General features: G+C 27.9%; 1 protein-coding gene across 8 annotated transcripts in view; it reads right to left on the bottom strand.

Annotated features, from left to right (window-relative positions):
- The window catches only part of LOC119604659 (complexin), a 328,553-nt gene that overhangs the window by 281,698 nt on the left and 29,771 nt on the right, over positions 1–17,084 (bottom strand). For all 8 annotated transcript variants that reach the window (XM_037957421.1, XM_037957426.1, XM_037957425.1 and 5 more), the window contains exon 2: positions 6,197–6,534. The gene's annotated coding sequence lies outside the window, so the exon portion shown is untranslated. The remainder of the gene's footprint in view (positions 1–6,196; positions 6,535–17,084) is intronic.

The raw sequence follows: 17,084 nt of genomic DNA, 5'->3' as shown, positions 1-17,084 counted from the left end.
TTTTACCCCTTAAAAGTACCAATTTAAAAAATGTACCAGACAACCATCTGCTTATTTTAAGAGTAGATACAGGTGCATTTAAAATTTTTCTAGTATCACTAATATTAGGTGAGATAATTAAGAAAACCTGTTTTACCCGTTTTTCCCCTTTTTTACCCCTAAATGTACAAATTTCCAAAAATCCCTCCTTAGTGGATCTATATAACCAAAAACACATCTACTGTCAAAACTTCATGATTCTATTTTTAGCCATTTGGGCTGAGCGATGATTAATCAGTCAGTAACGCTACTCTTTTATATATATAGATTATTTTATAAAAATAATTCTGAGTAAGGTTATTATTGAATGTGTCCACAAATATATTTATAAAAAAGAGATATCTAATATAAAACATGATAAAACAAACTAAAATTAATAACCGTAAATATTTAAACAGAATTTATGTATTCGTTGAAAATTGTTTATAGCGGCATACAAAGCGTATGCTTAATATTGTGGTTTTAAATAATACTCATACGCATTGTCGTCCTGTTAAATGGAAAAATATGTACATAAATACATATGTATGTATGCACTATATGAAATGGAAGCTGCTGATGTCCCCGCCGAAAATGAAAATTTTATTTATTCTAAGATACCATTTTACAAAATTGTTTTGCTGAAGTCAGTAATTGCTGAGCTGCGTCATAGGATAAAAAGGTCCTTTTTGATGTTTTTATTATTCTTTTCATATTTGGTACAAAGAAAGGTCTTGGAAAGGCCTTTTAATGTCATATCATGCCATAATACATATAGATAATTGAAATAATTACATAATAAATCTCATATAATTTTACTGAAACGAATTATAGTGTATTTCTAAATTATATATTTTTTTTTAATTTTATTTTAATTTTTTAATTAATTAAGACTAGCATAATATGTATATATATTTGTATGTATAAATAAATCAAGCTTTTATTTCATTAAGAGTGCAATTTACTCTATTAATAAAATTCTATCTAAACTGATCATAGGTAATGTATAAAATGTTATAAAAATTCTATAATTCGGAATAAAACTATTTTAAGTAATATTGAAAGATTCATTTTTAGAGATAGTAGAATTTTAACATTTTTATGCATTAAGAAGAAGAAGAATTTTTCAAATGAAGACAATTTATCGTTTGAAAAAGTCATCAGAATTATCAGAAAATAGCTGCAAAGAACACACTTTGTCGATGGATAATTTCAATACAATTTCTATTCATGTTTTGCAGAAAAAATATACACAAAGAAGACACTTTTATCATAAAATATAATTCACATTTTCTATAGAAAAAGTCTCCACAAAGAATTCATTATTTCTGTAGACAAAGCGTATAAAAAATAATGACTTGTTTTTTACAAAAAAATTATTCATACACACCTTGCAGAAAATAATTCTGCAAAAACATTTACTTTTTTACAGTAAAAGTTCAGATTTATAATAATTTATCCAACATTTCTATAGGATCATAACTCAAACTTTGGGTGTTTTAAAATCTTGCAGAAAGTTATGGTGCTTTAGTTCCAAATGAGCGATATCAATCGGATAGGCCATTAAGAAGTTATAAATACATATATTCATTTACTACCTGTGTACTGTAAAAAATACATTTTATCATATCGCTCATTTAATACTAGACACTTTGAATATGATTGAATGAAAAACCTGAATTTTGGGATTATGCCAGTTTTGTAGTAAATGAGCGATATGGAAGTTCTATCAAAACCAGTTATCATATAATCAAACCATTAAAAAGATACTAAAGTTGAATATTAAATACCAAAAAAAAAACAAGTAGGAAAGTATAGTCGGACATGGCCGACAATATGATATCCTACACCATGAGTATATTTAAAAAATTATTTATGAAACTTTAATGTTGAATTTTATCTTAATTCCGATGTATTTAAGCAATTTATTGATGAAAAAAAATTTTCTAAAAGAGGCTTTATACGGGAGTTAGGGTTAAACATGGGCCGATCATCAACAAATAGGGAGGAGGGATATATTTGTATATAAAGGTTAGTTTGATGCAGAATTTCATCGCGATACTATATTAGTCAATTTTTGGAAGTTTACGATATTTTTAAAAATATTGTACATAAAACTTAGTTGTGCCAATTTTTGGATTTTTGAGTTAAAGTTGGAAGGTCAGGTTGTATGGGGGCTAGGTGAAATAATGGACCGATTTGAACCATTAGGCATCGTCCTTGTGTCGAAAAACACGTATGGTAAACATTTTATTAAAATATCTTGAAAATTGGCTTGTAGCTTGTGCACAAGATTTACATGGACAGCCAGTCACCGGACGGACGATCATGTCTTAGTCGACCCAGAAAGTGATCCTGATCGGTATACTTTAAGGCGGGTGTAGGATCATTATTACAAAGATCAGGACAAACGCATAATACCCTCCCCACTATAGTGGTGGAGGGTACAATAATAAACTGTTAGAAAAACACTGGTATTACATATGAAATTACAACACAAAATGATATTACTACTTATGGTCAAAATATGAGGAAAATCTATAATAGTTAAAACACATTATGAGGTATTTTTTATGAAATAATATTTTTCTTATATATCGTCACTTGAAATGCAAAAAGCGTAACAATAAAAAATTTTAAAATCGACTTTTCAATTGAAAATGGCCAAATTTTTAGAATCCTATTGTCAAAAATACCGACTTTATTGAAGTGAAATTCAAAAGGGCGTAACAACATATTAGTCATATCCACATGTAAGTTATATTCAAACGTGTTTATCGATGTTGAAATATATTACTTGTAAGAAAATGTCGTTTTTATAACAAAAATAGCTTTAATTTTATTTAGTTTTTTGTCTCTCCTGTAAAATTTTAAAAAGTGTTGTTACGCCCTTTTGCATTTCAGGTGATGATATGTATGTCCACAGAAATAATATTATTATTATTATTATTTTTATGATATTGATAAACTATAATTGTTTTTGTAACTGAATAAAATATTAAACAAACAAAATATGTATGTATTTATGTATATCTAAGTACATTCATAAATACAATTGTGTGTTTTTTTTTCCACATATATATCTATAACTATAAAAAAACTAAAACAGTATGGCTGCTTAAAATGAATTATTTAACAGCGTTTCAATTTTTGTTTAGTTCGAACTCAAAATTACTAAAAAATATTTCCACACCAAAAAAATTAAAACAAATTTATTTTTTTTTTTTAATTTTTTCATTTCTTTTTAAATTAAGAAACCATCACAGGGAGTATAGATTTTTAAAACTTGGGAGCAATGTTATCCATACTTACATACAGCTAATGTTGAAAAAATAGGTGTGTCTAGGTATGTAATATGTAGGTATGTATATAATAACCTAAACCAGTAATTTATTATTTTTTTAAAGGAAATGGTCTAAGCTTTCTTTTGAGCAAAACAACAAAACCGCATATTTTAAAAAATAGGGTAAACTTAAGTGGCAAATATTGAAAAAATCTTATTCTTAAGTTAAAAAATAATTTTTTGATAGATGTCCTACTAGCATCCCATTATGGTACTATAAAGCCCTTAAAGGAAATTAAGCTTTCTTCTGAGCAAAAAAGTGCCCATTTTGAAAAATATTTAATTTTTTTTAAGCCATGAGGCTAGCTAGGACCAATAGCAGAAAAGTTAGTTTGAATAAAAACCTGTATGACCAAAACGTCCAACTTTGAACCCATCTAAGTCGGGTAGTTCTTGAACGATAGAGCTGAAAATTTATGCCTGGACTACTAACCAATAATAATAACTTTGGTGCAAATTTCATCAAAATTTATTATTTGAGTTGGGTCACTTGACATGAAATTGTCCATATGTATATAAATTAAATAGCTAGGCCATATCCAATTTCTTAAACGAATTAATCAAATTCTTTTTAATTGAAAGTTTCATTATTATTTGATTAAAGCCAATTCGAGTTCCTGAAACTCCATATGATTCTCACAAGTCTATGATTGTACTATATTTCTCAGCTTTGTATGACTGTATGTATAGATATAAGCAAATTACTTGTAATATTAAAAAGAGCAATTTATCTATGAGACTCTTATATGTGCATACCTACATATTATGTATGTTCTATTATTTGTGTATATATTTACGGGAGTTTGTATATTTATGATTTTAGATTGTAGCAAATAAGTATCAAGGGAGCATTCAGAAAAATTATTATCGTAATAAAATTGTTTTATGCATTCATTTTTTTTGCAACCTCGATGAAATCATTGTAGTGTATTTATTTCCTGATAAAAAATACTTGTTACGACATATTTTTAGTTGAAGTAGACGAATCAAATAGAAAGTGTATGTATGTATGTATGCATATAATATACATTAGGGTGTAACAAAAATTAGGCCCTATTAAAACGTAGTAGCCAGTAGTGTTCTTATTACAAAAACATTTTACTCTGGTAATATTAGAACAAAAATTTTGGGGGAAAAGCTAAAGAAAAAGTAAGAATTTTATGTACTTTTTTATATATCCTATCTGAAAAGGATATGGTCGATTTGATATTTTCAAAAAATTTATAAAAGTTATAGCCCTAATGTATATACTGTACGACGTACAGTGTACGTATTAGTACTTAATAAAGCAAGCTATTTGAGTAATAATGATTCAGTACAGTATATGTGTTAAGTGTTCATTTATTACAGCGTGCAACAGTAATTTTCACACATAAAAAAATCTATGTGTACAGGAAACTGTGGACCATTAGTATTAACTCTGTACCCTCAGTTTTTCATAATCAGCTCTTATGCACCTGTAAAAGGACTTTAAAGTTTAAAGGACATACGATTTCAAAAGATGGAATTCCAAATTTATATAAAAATGTTGGTTTTAATATTAATATCAAATGAAGCTGAGAACATCTGTTTCAAAATAATGTGATTTATTTCAATTCATCAGGATTAAAAAAGAAACGGAAGCTTAAAGAACATTTGTCACAAAAAAGTATTTAACAAATTTTGTTTTGTTTTTAAATTTTATTTCTTTTTCGTTTTTTTCTCTAAGTTAGTCAAATAAATAATATAGATAGAATGTACAGATTCCCAGCTTTCATTTAATACCAATGTTAGCTTCATACAATACGCATAAATATTTTAAATATTCATTTGAAATTGTAAGTCCTTTAGATTTTGATGACCTTTTATAAGGACATAAGAGCTGATTGTAAAAATCGGAGTACGCAGAATTGCTATGAATGGAATCTAGTTTCACATGCATATCAACTTTTCCATGTGTGAAAGCTTTTTCAAAATTGTTACAGGGTGTTATAAACATAGTTTTTCAAAATTGTTACTTGTCAGTTAAATTTTCCATTAACTTTCAAATCGAAGTTTCTACGACTCTTTAAAGAAATTTGTAGTTAATACAGAAAGAAATTTAGGGACTAGGAATATTTATTCCTTTATATATAAGATATCTGTCTCTTTTTTCCGATTTTCTAAAAAAAAGTATTGAATTTTTATAGAGGAATGCTATTAATTTTACATTTAATTATCGTTTCTTTTTTTTAAATCTTTAATATATTGACTAAAAATTTAAAATCAATAAAAATATGTTCAAACTACATATTTAATCTGCTGCTAAAACTTTTGATGATGACTCTTTGGAAATGTGGTTTAAAAATATAATTTAGAAATGAAATGTCAACCACTTAAAAACAAAAACTTAAGAAAACTATTTAATAACCACCCCTTTTACCACAGTCAAGACTAAAGATCTAACCCCAACATAATTTTGAAAAACTTTTGTAGCGTTTTTCAACAACACTACTTTTAAATTGCTGATTTAGTCAGGGAAAGAAAAAAAACACAAATATTGACTACTTTGAAGTAAAAGTAAAAATAAAACAAAAATCTTTAAGACAAAGTATTTGTTAACAAAAGTTTTTCCTTTTTTTCTCTCTTAAAGTTCAGTTTTAAAGAGTTTAACAAATACTTAAACGCATTTACTAACAAAGTTAAATTGTTACATTAAACAAGTCGAGAGACAGAAGTTGTGGAAAAGTAAAAAAGAAATATTTTACTTAAATACGACGAAAAAAAAATAAACATTAAGACTACATTATTTTAGTTACTTGACTTCAGCACAGTGTATTAGTTAAGCTATAATTATTGAAGTTTAACAAAACTTACCTTAAGATTAGATGAAGACGACTTCTGTTTTCTATTTTTAGGTTTAAGAAAGAGTAGAGTTTTGATATAAGGTTTCTTTAGTTTTTATATAATTTTTCTTTCTTAGGAGAAAAGTGCACAAAGTTGATTCGTTGAAGTGTAGTCGTCGCAGATTTTTTCAGCTTTTTTTTTAATTTAAAACAAAGCACAGTTGTTTAATATTTATTATATGAGAAAGTTAGTGGAAGTTAGATAGTATCAAAGAGAGATACTTTTTTTGAAGATAATGAAAAAATTCCTTAAATGTGTTCCTTTTTTAGATATAGAGACAATAGGAAGTTACACAGATAAGAGAAAAACTGTAAAGAGAAAAGAGGATATAAGAAAATTTTATTACTAAATATTTATTTTATTTATAATATTCGAAGTATAAGAATATTTAATTACAATAAAGTGAATTCCATGTTATAGCTCTCATATTTATTTAATATATTTAAAGTCATTTATGAACATCGAAATTCAACTAGTACAGTTGAAGAAAAATTTTTTTGAAATCGTTAAAAAGCGATTTAAAAACTCTTCAGAATTTATATTAAACATCAAACACACTTGTGAAGAATCACCGGTCAAACCCAACCAAAAACATGTAAGAAATTATAGTCTGCCGAGGCCCTACATCTCCCACAAAAATAAAATGTGATTTAGTTTTCATAAGTTTAATACATTTCAGTTTAATCGCTTAATAAAGATTCTCTTAATAGCAGGCCTGCGGCCAGTCGGAAGGACTTTCTACTCTATGGTATGTCCAACAACGGCTTCGCTTAATAAATATTTCCTGAATAGCCGGCCTACGGCCGGGCTCAAATATTTACCGCTCTATAATATGACCAACACAATACATTTCAGTTTAATCGTTTAATAAAGATTCTCTTAATAGCAGGCCTGCGACCGGGCGGAAGGACTTTCTACTCTATGGTATGTCCAACAACGGCTTCGCTTAGTAAAGATTTCCTCAATAGCCGGCCTAAGGCTGAACACTCTTGATACAGAAAGAGTGTATTCTTAGCGAAACCGGTGTCCAATGTACGCCAGAGGATAAAACCCTTGCGCCCGGCCAAAGGCCGGGTATCAGAAATATATTTTTTTATTTTGTGTGATAAAAGTAATATAATGAAAAAACTCCCCAAAAATATTTTTAAGGATTTATTTCATTTTTGAATTTTGAGGAATTATTTCATAATAACTCCCCATTTTAAATGTAAAATAATGCCCCCAAAAACGAATTAAATCCCCAAATTTCGTAGTTTTTGCTTTCTGAACAAATTTTTAGGGAGTTATTTCATTTTTGCTTTGGGGAGTTATTTCATGGCGCCACCAAATTTCATGGAATTATCTTCAAAATTGCGACCTGCAGTTTGTTTACAGATTAACGGACGGACATAGATAAATAGAAAATGATTCTAAGCCGATTAGTATACTTTAAGGTGGGTATAGGACCAATATTATTGTGCGTTACAAACATCAGCACAAAGCAAATATACCCTCCCCACTAAAGTGGTGTAGGGCATAAATACTATATACAAGAGGCTATGTTTCGTTCTTTCAATTAATTTTTTAAAACAATACCCGCTGTCTGATTTTATGCCCTTTATTTTGATTGCAATATTTATATGAACGGAAGAGCGGACATGGATTAATCGACTCAAAATATGAATCTGCTTTACAAATATCAGTACAAATGTATAATTCCTTCACCGCTAACTATAGTGATTTAGGACATGAAGAGAATAAACAAGCAGGCATCTCTTCCTTTTTTAAATTATTTTTCAAAGTTCAAATCAAATAATTAAAAACATGAACAACATTACTAATTAGCTCTTTTTAAAAATTAAATACGCAATTTTCTATTTGAAATAAACTAAAAACAACTGAATGAAATTTATTTACCCGCAACACAACAACAATTATTTCAAAAGCTAAAATCTAAGATATTTTAAAATCTAATAACATAGCCAATTTATATTTAACTAAATTATCTACAACAAGCTCGTTAAGAATTTAAATTGGACAATGTATCTACATACATACATATATCCCAAACAGTATTGAGTATATAAATTTTTACTTTTAATTGCACTAAATACTTTAAGTCTACTCTAAACTTTTAATAGCCTACAATAATAGCTTCTACTGTACTGTCCTAAAGCCACGTAAAATGTGTGAGAGATAAAAAGTAACGAAACATTTCACTTAAATCAACGGCTATTTTTTCACAGTACTATCTTGAATTTTTTATTTTTTTGCTCCATCTAACCTCTGGCATTCATACTGTAGAAGTAGTAAATCCAGTTTAGCAGGTCGCTTCATGATGACGATGACAACGATGAGGCAGTGGTAGTGGTGGTGGTCATGTTGAAAAGTTACGGCTCTAAAGCAATTTGTTTTGTAATAACACAGACAAAAAAAATGAGTAAAAAACCAACAAACAAACTGAAAACAAAGCAAACTCCATGACAAAATAAATCCAAGTGGGAGATGAGTACCATCATAGTGTTACTTACACTGTTCATATGAACATGTGTATAGAAAAACATCCAAACAAAGCAAATTGGAACAAAATAAAGTAGTAGTAGTAGTAAGAAAAAAAACTTAAAAAGGAAGCAATAACAAGTACCATGACACACATACATGAAGCACATTAAGTAGCACAACATAATAGACTGACAAATAGTAGTTGCAAAAAGGAATGTATTCATCATTCACAATATAACTTGAGAATAAATTGAGGAAAAGTTAATCTTACCCATATTGTAGGTACATGTCATAATTGTGTAAAAATTGACTTAACATTTTAAGAATATTACGAAATTCAGACCATTTTAGGCTATGACCTCATATAATTATTTGTAATTTAGACATCTCTAATTGCATTTACTTAAGCCTTTATTCGAAGTATAACCAAAATTACAATAACAATTAATTGGAAAATATCTCAACTACATTTACATGCCTCAGAAAAAGAATGAATCCAAGAACATAATTACTAATTACTTTTCTTTTATGATTAAAGCTAACTAAAGTTAACTAAAGTTTAATCGATTACAAGTAATTGAAAATGAAATGTAATCAATTACTATTAGTAATTTTAGTAGTTAAAACTTAAAACATTAGTAAGTAATTTTAATAGTTAAAACTTTGATTACAAGTATTTCAAAAATATTTTAATTAAAAATGTAATTGATAAGCTTAATAGTGATGAAATTCAAAGTCTTTATAAAAATATAGATTCCTTTCATTTAAATCACTGTTTAAGACCCTCGAAGATTTGCACAACACATCTAAATGAAACGCATGATGAAAAAATACCAAAAAAAAGCGAAAAAAATCTAAAGTTTACAAAATAAAGGCATAAAAAAGTATATCATACCCTAAAAACACATTCATACATAGAGTCAGTAATTTTATGGAACAGATTTTGTAGAAATGATACACATGAAAGAAACCCCAAAAACTAAGGTTTCAACCGGGGATAAGCAGCAACTCACAATAACAACAATTCCAAAAGCCCAAGAAACACGAAAAAGTGAAAACCATACTGAAAACTGTGTTAAACAACAGAATTAGTAAGTTAATCTAAAGGTTTGTTACTATAAAAACATGACAAAAATAAAAAAGAACATAAAGAAAACTAAAGAAAAACAATCTTTAAAAACAACACTGTGAAAATGTATAAAAAAAATCATACATACTTCTTACGGAAGATAAGAACAAAGCCAAATAAACTATAAAAAAAAGGAAAAAAACCAACAATAAGGATTGAACAAGTGACATCTACCTAAATACACAAAAACACATAAGCCCACAAATATGTATATCCTTTCACCCCTATAAACGCAGTCAATACCGGGGTTAAGAACAATACCCCTACCTCTCACTTTGAGGTTTATTATAACGAAATATTTAATATAAACTGATAGTGAAACGTATATATTTATACCTTTCCGTAAACCTTATGTATTAACTGGTAGAAATGTACATATTCGTATAGCAATTACTGTTAGATAAGAAATATATATACAAAGACCTTCCTTAATAACACCCAAAACAGGGAAAAATATCTTGCTAATAGATTTTTTAAATGTTAGTTTGCTTCAAAAGTTTAATACTTTTTTACATCAAAAGATACAAAAGTTGGAGAGATAACTGTGAAATTAATGAACTCCCATCCTAATAGAGAAATAATATTGATATTATTGGAAGAGAATTCTTCGAGGTCTGACTACCAAATAGCCAATACATCTAGCTATATTTCCTCAGACTCTGTGCACCAGGACAATCGCACAAAATATGTTCTCCTGTATCTAGCTGCCCTTCGTCCTCACACAAGCTACAAAACTCCTGTATGTTAAAGGCCAAATTACCCAAAAAGGCTTCTAATGCGGAGTGACCGGTTATCACTCATACCAGTATTTTAATACTCGTCATGTCCCCTGATTGTTTACCTTCCAGATAGCTCACTAGTTATACCCTACACCAATTTAGTGGGAGGGTATATTGCGTTTGTACTGATGTTTGTAACGCACAATAATATTGTAATATACCAATCAGCTTAGAGTCATTTTCTGAGTCGATTGAGCTATGTCCGTCCGCCTGACCGTCCGTCCATGTAAACCTTGTAATCAAACTACAGGTAGCTATTTTGATGATAATTCAATGAACTTTGGTACATAATCTTATATTGTCCCGAAGCCTATTGAAAATGGTTAAGATCGGTCCATAATTACTTATGTTTAATATACTCGAATATTGACAAAAGGCCAAGTTCTTTACTCGCCTTGATGACCCGGATGAATTTTATAATAATAGGGCCTCATTTGACCAAAGCCCCTATCCAAACCCCCTTCTAATTTAAATATCCTCGATATTATTCAACAGTAAATGGCTTAAGTATATCTGAGGCAAGGTATAATTCAACTTTATTATGAAAATTAATCGCATTTTATTATTATAACTGGTGTCGGGTATTATATGGTCGGTCTCTCCCGACTATAATTTATTACTTGTTTATATTTAATTTTATAACCTTTAAAGTCCTGGTCCGGTTCTGTATTCAAAATTTAAAATGAACTCAAAACTTTTGTATAGGTCCTCAAAATTAAAAATCAACTGCATAGCACTTATAAAAATGGAAGATACCTTGAGATATACTTGACTCAAGGACGTTTTTTACCAAAGTTAGTGCTTGTTAAAAAATATCTTAAATATAAATTTGCAACCACGATAACGGAAATGTGTATACCAAATTTATTTGAAATCGAAGGGTGTCATACACAGAAAAAACTGAAAATGTGTTTTAATTATCAAATTAAAATTAAATATTTAATAAAATAAAACTTACATTTTAATTAGTTTATTAATCCAATAAATTGAACAGTTTGGTTAAAAATGTATTAAAAATCAATAAAGTCGATGATTGAAACAATCAAAGCATTAATTGAATGCTTACAACATTAAAGGATTCCTTTACCTTTAACAATGCGTTAAGCACTCTCAAAAATATCTCTTTATTGTCACATTTGAACAAATAAAGTGATTTATAAATTTTTAAATATTTATAAAACTTCAACTTCTTATGCCTAAAATATTATTGACTATTTGAGAATTATTTTCCGTTATAAATAATGAAATTATTTAAATAAAATATCAAAACAAAAAACCAAAATAAAAAAGTAGGCTGGAAAAATTTTTCAGCCAATTAAAAAATTAATTGATTCAATTAAAAGTTTAATCAAATTTGTATACTTAGGATCAAAACAATGAGATAATTATGACAATTAAAAAATTGTTTAAATAAAAGTTAAAGAAAGAGGAAAACATGTTAATTGAAAATAAACTACCGATAATTTTTTCTGTGTACTCAAAATTGCACTTTTTTGTTAGAAATTTTTTAAAATTACCCCATATATCTTTTGATTGAAATTATCGAATCTATCGAAAGAATTAAATTAGTATTTATTTACTTACGTTAACTTAAATCTTCAGATTTCGAATACTTTAACGCACATCAATGTAATACAATGACAACAAAAAATGACAAAACCTCTAAAAAAATTCAATTAATAAATCCTTCAATTTATGTCTATAAAATTTTTTATTATATTGGATCATAAATTACCAGCACAATTTTGTCTTATATAACTACATTCCAACTTATGTACATAATTTATGTGCATTCATAAAATTTTCTTCTTTCCTTTTTTCCTGCGAATAATTAAATCTGGTCACGTTATATAAAGGACAAAAAAATGTATATTTAACTCCTTAACTAAGGGACATTTTATAAATTTAATCAATGTTAAGTAGAATGACACATATGTTGGCTTGTGGTAGGGAACATAAAAAATAATACAAAATATTTTTAAGAACATAAGAGTAACTTTTTTTCATTTACAACGAAACAAAAAGAAACTGTAAATTTTAAGAAGATTTTTATTTTATAAAAATTACATCCTTTAGAAAATGTTGTAGCAAAAGTGAGTGAATATTGTAAACTTTTAAAATGATGTTAAATTTTTGACAGTTTCTATATAGTGACATGAAAGTACAGCTTTACAACGAATAGTGAAAACTGAGTTCTTTACAGAATGACGTTTAATACTTAATTTCAAAATGGTATTTAAACAGGTGTCAATTAACCCCCTCGTGGGACATCGCCATGTTAAAGTGACAGGTCCCCTCTATATAAAGTGTCAGAACTAGAAACGGCCATTATCGTCTAGAATTAGGGGCAAGGATGTTGTCAAATACTAATTTAAGATCTAATTCGTATTGTATATTATCTGTCCGCCTTAAATTGGTCTGCAATTATTTGAATATATTTATATACAAAACCTACATCTGCTTTTCATTTCTATCTATGACGTCCACTTTCTACAATATTAAAATTTTGCATTAGCCAATGTTTATCAAAACCACATATCTATTAAAGAGCTCTATCAAAATTAAGCACTAAAATTCAAAGGAGCGAAAAAGATTTTTTTGCTGACCAGTGTTATCGATCAAAAATTATAAACAAACTATAAAAAACCTAAAAAAAGTATATAGGTCTGCGGGAAAATATTGAATATAAAATCTAATAAAATAAACTATATTAAACGATAAAAACTTCTTAAACAATTTTATTTCATTTTACTTTAGTCTAGTAACATTTAGTTAAGGCAACGACCACTATACCTAAATCTGACATTCTATATAATTTTGGGTTAAATAGCTAACATAAAATTGAGAAAGGTTGACATAAGAACAAGTCAAAAGTGGCAATCACTTTTATTAAATTATTCTAGTTAGACTATTTTTTTATTAAAAATAACCACAAACTAAATTTATTTTATACACGTGTTAAAAATTTTTAAGAAATATTTTGTTGTTAATTAAGAATTTTAAAACCCAAAAAGCAAACACTTAAATGAAAAAGCCAAATTAAATGAAGTAAATTTTAATTAAGAACTTGAGAGTTTCTTTATTAAGAAATAAAGAAAATGCTATTGAAAAAAGGCTTTAATTATATGTATTTTAGATGGGTGATAGAGTAGGTAAAAATAGTTTTAATGGAATGAGGAACATAACATTTTGGCATTCATACATATAAAGTCACTAGCAGAATATCTGATGTGTAAAAACAAATACTGCTGCTAAGGCGACAACAAATTTCCTATGAAAAGAAAATTTATCACCAATTTTTTGTAGAATGAAAATTAATCGAAAATTTTCTATAAAATTCGCGAAATTTTACTATAAAAATTTTATTGTAAAATTTTATACAAAGAGAAATTTCTCTTTATAAAAAATTAAAAAATGTTCTATAAAGTGCATTTAAAAAAAAAAAGGAAAATAGGTCAACATTTTTTTGTGAAAAGATAACACTATACAACAAAAATAAATACTGGGAATTGATACTATTTTCCTGAAAGGTGGATCTGACTAGAACAAGAATCTGTTTTTAAAATTTTCCAAATACCTTCAAAATCTTAAGATACGGTAAAACCCGGTTTTATGTACCTTTAAGCACTTATGAGTCTTTAATTTAGTTGAATCTTGATTTTGAGCTTTTTATGTTTATATAAAAGTGATTTATGTTTAATTTCCAAACTTGAAAAACTAAAATCAAAACAATTAAGTATGTATAGTCGGACGTTACCGACCATATGATAACCTACACCAGTTATGAATATTAAATGTGATTAATTTTTCATAATACAGTATTTATCTTCAAAATAACCTTGTTTCCGATACATTTAAGCAATTAATGGACGAAAAACTCATTTTCTGAAAGAGGGTTTATATGGAGGCTAGTTGTAACGGGATTTATATTATAATATTTATTTGTGCTGAATTTCATCGCGATATTGGTGTTTATATCTGAATTTTGGACATTCAAGTCATTTTTGAAGAGGACTTTGTATAGGAGCTAGGGTCAAATGAGGCCCGATCTTTATGAAATTTGGCAAGGATTGTAAAGAACTTATTCGTACCACTTTTATCGAGATACAGGTACATTCAACATAATTATGAGCTCAAAGGCCCTATTGTATTGGAGCCAGGTGAAATAATGGGCCGATTTTAACCATTTTTAATAGGCTTCGTCCTTGGGCAAAAAAAGGTGCCCAATTCATCCAATTATATTGAATATTGCGACCTGTACCTTGCGCACAACGTTTACATGGACAGCCAGCCAGACGGACGGACAGACGGACATAGCTTAATCGAATCACAAAATGAATCTGAGCCGATACAGACATCAGCACAAACCCAATATATCTTCCCCATTAAAGTGGTGTAGGGTATAAATATGTTTGCCGATGAAATGCATACCTATTTTTCCAGGTTACTTAAACATCAAAGGTACGAAAAAACGTTTTTTTTTTTACCCGTATCTCAAGGTTTTAGAGGTGTTTGGCAAATTCCAAAAGCAGATATTTATTCTACTCGGATCCAACTTTCAGAAAGATAGTGTCACTTCCCTGGTATTTAAATTTTCGTTTATTTTGTGTCACTGTACAATCTATTATGAAAAAATTATAGAAAATTTTCTAAAAAACTTCCATCTATGTAACTCAATAAAGTGGAATAAAATTTTTAAAAATTTGTGAGTTGCAAATACATAGCAAGTAGCTATTGCTGATGCGATATCATTGCGGGCCCGAAAATGCATTTCATTTTGCTTTTGTGTCCAATAAAACCAAATTTTCTATAAATTTTCTATACGATAAATTGAGGGTCATAGTATGGGGTTGAAAAATGGCCATGACAAATTAAAGAACTATGTAATATTATTAAAACCCCCGACCTGTTTGGAGTTGGGAGGTCGAGGTCATTGAAAGTTGCGCTTTTTAACACTAAGTTTATTAAAAACTTTACAAATACTTTAAATTCAATTTAAAAATATATTTTTGTTTAGCTGTATGCAGAACAATTTTGCAAATAATATTTCTTGCAGATTATTGACGGCAAATATTTAATTTCTTTAATGATAAAATTAACGAATATTTTGTAAAATATAAAACTCAATTTATTCATCAATTTAGCATTCGATTTAAAATTGTTCACATGAATGAATAATTTGAAGTAATTAATTTTAATGAGCTTAAGCAGAAGAGTGATAATAAGATCTATTAAATGAAATAATAACAAATAAATTAAATTTGCACATGGCGAGTTATACATATGATAGCCTCTACCAATTGCAAATAATACAAAATTAACCAAAAATTTAATAACATGAATTTAAACTTTAAAAATATCATTACAATTTTACTCATTTCTAATATAAAAACTAATGTTTAGGAACTATGTACAAACATTTGGAACTTTTAAGAAACTTCTGTAAAGCCAGAAGAATTACATTTTGAATTAAAAATAACAAAGTCAATATTGCAACATAAGCGATTTTACTGGGGTTTGACTAAATTTCACTTTCGAAACCAAATTTTTTTTATCAACAAATTTATATAACTACCCAGTTTAAAAATTAAACAAGAATGTACTACAAAGAGCATTTTGTAAAAAGGTTTGCATATTTAAGGAATCGGAACAAAGAAGAAATTAAAATCTAGACTGGAAATAAGAGCATCACAGAGAATGAAAGAAAATTGAACAAAATCAAAGAAAATAAATTTATAAATAAAAAATAAAATATTCTATGTCTGTAGGCAAAAAAAAAACAACAACGTGCAGTCGAGTATGACTAAAAAATAAATAAAAAACATTTGAGTTTAATGTGTCAGCTGAACACACCGAGAGACAGACAGGCACACGTACATTTTACAATAATAAAAACACAAACACTTTGGCAAAATGTAAACACATGCAAGCCTTCATATTTGTAGGCGTAAATTCAGGGATGGAAGTTTTGATTTTTATAAACAAAATTTTGTTTTGGTTATTTTCTATGATATAAGCCAATGTCTGCAAATTTATAAAGTTGCATATAAAACGATATAGTCGAACTTTTGTTTCCCCTGATAGAGTTTGTGAATCCTTCTTTGTCACTTTTGTTGCAATTAATTAATAGTATTATTTAAAATTTACAATGTTCCACCTCCGTTGATCTATATACAAACATATACATCTAAGACTTACTAGTATAATAAAACATAGAAAACCCTTGAAATATGTAGCACATCTGATATGCATGAGTTCTAATACATATCGGACATTTACAAAAAGACTGTCATAACAAAAAATTTCTATTTTAAACCTAAAATTTAAAACCCCTTTTCTACTTATTTATATTATTTATTGCTTATTTTTTTAAACAAAATGTTTAGAACAATAAGTGAACCTAAACAGACTATCAGTCTATAAAAAATAATATATTATGAAATATGACGTTTTCTAGGCAAAACAACAG

This window comes from Lucilia sericata, unplaced genomic scaffold (genome assembly GCF_015586225.1).
Source record: "Lucilia sericata isolate MDLA Ls3-8-SP2 unplaced genomic scaffold, ASM1558622v1 Contig000416F_arrow, whole genome shotgun sequence".
NCBI lineage: Eukaryota > Metazoa > Arthropoda > Insecta > Diptera > Calliphoridae > Lucilia > Lucilia sericata.
Note: the sequence above shows the minus strand (reverse complement) of the source record. Positions and strands in the feature narration are given on the sequence as shown.